At 35.6% G+C, this 3361-nt stretch overlaps 1 long non-coding RNA gene across 1 annotated transcript in view; it reads left to right on the forward strand.

The window, feature by feature from the left end:
* The first annotated feature begins 566 nt into the window (after nucleotides 1–566).
* The window catches only part of LOC118761181, a 26500-nt gene continuing 23705 nt past the window's right edge, over nucleotides 567–3361 (forward strand). Inside the window, exon 1 of the long non-coding RNA XR_004997196.1 lies at nucleotides 567–587. This is a non-coding gene — a long non-coding RNA (uncharacterized LOC118761181). The remainder of the gene's footprint in view (nucleotides 588–3361) is intronic.

A 3361-nucleotide genomic window follows, 5' to 3' on the forward strand; every position in this document is an offset into this window, starting at 1 on the left:
GTAGCGTATTCTAATAGAAACATGGTAACAAAAGGATGAAATACATCAAACGGTGTTATTTTGATTCCAGAAATAATTCTTTCAGAAATATGGGTGTCTATTTACTTTTGACATGTCTGTGTAAGAGAAGTCGATCGGGTGAAAACCACGGGGAGAACACAAATGAGACAGAGAGAAAAACGTCTCTGTAGGTTTCAGAAATAGATGAATTGGAGAGTATTAGCTAATAGTGTTCAGAAATTATACAATGTTATCGGTATAGGTTGGATAAGGATTAGGTTGGGGAGATTTAAAAGGTTCTGGAGGGGAGCAGAAGACGAATAATAAAATAGGAACATTTATATGTATGTGTGTGTGTATGTATGTATGTATGTATGTATGTATGTAAATATGTATGTATGTAAATATGTATGTGTTACATACCTTAATATATATATATATATATATATATATATATATTATATATATATATATACGTATATTAGATATATACGTATACGCATAATATATATATATATATATTATATATATATATATAATACACTTACGTAGATGTGTGTGGTGTGTGTGTATATGTGTATATATATGTGTGTACATACATATATATATGTATACATACATATATATATATGTATATATATATATATATATATATATATATACAAATCAGTATATTTACACACGCACAAACACACTTATACGCACACAAGCACTCATGTACATTCACATAAGCACACGCACACAAATACACACACACCACATACACACACACACACACACACACACACACACACACACACACACACACACACACACACACACAGCATTTTAACATTATGATCAGAAAATGTCATGTCACTCGGTGCAAATATGAATCGTAATTTTAAGAGAGAAGAGTGAAGAACTAGATAGAGAGATTGACAGTGTTAGACAAAAACGGAGGCGAAAGAAAGAAATTTTGGAGAGTATATTGGCATTGGGAATTGTAAAACGTTTCGAAAATGCCTGTCTTTGACTGAGTGTGCAGCTATGCAAAATTGTGAGAATGAATGCGCATGAGTGTGTTTGTGTGATTTAGTATGTGTGTGTGTGTGAGTAGATATAATTTGCAATAGGTGACGATGATGTATTGAATATTTATATGTGGTATGACAGGTAAACATTAAGAGAGGAATGTAATAAAGAGGTGGGTTCGTTTTGAGTTTGTGAGAGAAAGAGAAAGTCCAATAAACAGACATAGATGTGTTTTGGAACTGTTGGCAGCCGTTTTCCTTCGCCACGGATTACTATCTCACCGTTCTCTCTGATCATTGATCTACCTAATGAATACCTATTTCTTTACTACCTACAAGGGGCTAAACATAGAGGGGACAAACAAGGACAGACAAACGGATTAAGTCTATTACATCGACCCCAGAGCGTAACTGGTACTTATTTAATCGACCCCGAAAGGATGAAATGCAAAGTTGACCTCGGCGGAATTTGTACTCTGAACGTAGCGGCAGACGAAATACCTGTTTCTTTTTTACCCACAAGGGGCTAAACATAGAAGGGACAAACAAGGACAGACAAACAGATTAAGTCGATTACATCGACCCCAGTGCGTAACTGGTACTTATTTAATCGACCCCGAAAGGATGAAAGGCAAAGTTGACCTCGGCGGAATTTGTACTCAGAACGTAGCGGCAGACGAAATACCTGTTTCTTTATTACCCACAAGGGGCTAAACATAGAGGGGACAAACAAGGACAGACAAACAGATTAAGTCGATTACATCGACCCCAGTGCGTAACTGGTACTTATTTAATCGACCCCGAAAGGATGAAAGGCAAAGTTGACCTCGGCTGAATTTGATCTCAGAACGTAGCGGCAGACGAAATACCTGTTTCTTTATTACCCACAAGGGGCTAAACATAGAGGGGACAAACAAGGACAGACAAACGGATTAAGTCGATTATATAGACCCCAGTGCGTAACTTGTACTTATTTAATCGATCCCCAAAGGATGAAAGCAAAGTTGACCTCGGTGGAATTTGAACTTAGTACGTAGCGACAGATGAAATACCTATTTCTTTACTACCCACAAGGGGATAAACACAGAGAGGACAAACAAGGACAGACAAACGGATTAAGTCGATTACATCGACCCCAGTGCGTAACTGGTACTTAATTTATCGACCCCGCGAGGATGAAAGGCAAAATTGACCTCGGCGGAATTTGAACTCAGTACGTAGCAACAGACGAAATACCGCTAAGCATTTCGCCCGGCGTGCTAACGTTTCTGCCAGCTCGCCGCCTTTGATCTACCTAATGAATACCAGTATTAACTACATTTAATTGGATTTCACCTCCCTTCCTAGACATAAGGAACCGCAACAACTATGACTGGTGAGGAACTTTCGTCTAGGGTTACACATATTTAACATATCTCTCTCTTTGACGACGGAATGCTCAGCATATGGAATCCTCGGTCGACACGATGTTGCAATAGTTTGGATATCCTACAATCAGCTGTCAGAGACTATCTCTACCCTTTATTATAAAGCTAAATTAAATGTCCTTGACAAGTCTTGCCAGACTGTTGCCTTTTCTTCTTTGCTTTAATCAATCAATCAATTTATCAATCTATCTATCTACCTACGTACATACCTACCTACCTTTCCATCTATCTATCTATCTACCTACCTTTCTATCTATCTATCTATCTATCTATCTATCTATCAATTCGTCTGCCTGCCTGAGTATCTGTCTCTCTGTCTATTTTTCGAATTCTTTTCTTTTATGAGGTTTTCACGCTAACTACCTGATAATTTATTGTTATAACCTTATTAAGAAGTTATCCTCAATTGTTAAATTTATATATATATATATATTATATATATATATATATTATATATAGGCAAGGAAAAATTACAAATAGGCAGAATGCTAAATTGAAGGTAAAATGCAAGGAAAAATTTATTGATTTATATATATACAGTATATATTGAAGGTAAAATTTAATGAAAATAGGTGTATGGGAAATTATAAAAATTTTTTTAAAAAATATATATATTAATTCAAACCGGTTTTCGTCGCAATGCGACTTTTCAAGAGTTGTAAGGTGAAAATAATTTTTTTTATAATTGAGGGGGGGGGGGAAAGAAAATTACATTGTTTTTTGCAAAAAAATAATAAACATATACAAAAATTGAAGAATAGGTACACCGAGACATTGTAAAGTCTTTGTGTATCTCGAATTCAATGATAATTCTTGGAAAATTACCTTGGAGGATTAAGATGCATGTGATTAAATCCATGTGGTGTTTGTTCAATGAATGTCAAAACAGGAATTGGTGTACGAGTTATCCAGTTCCTGTGA

The sequence above is a fragment of the Octopus sinensis genome, unplaced genomic scaffold, assembly GCF_006345805.1.
Source record: "Octopus sinensis unplaced genomic scaffold, ASM634580v1 Contig10219, whole genome shotgun sequence".
Taxonomy (NCBI): Eukaryota; Metazoa; Mollusca; class Cephalopoda; order Octopoda; family Octopodidae; genus Octopus; species Octopus sinensis.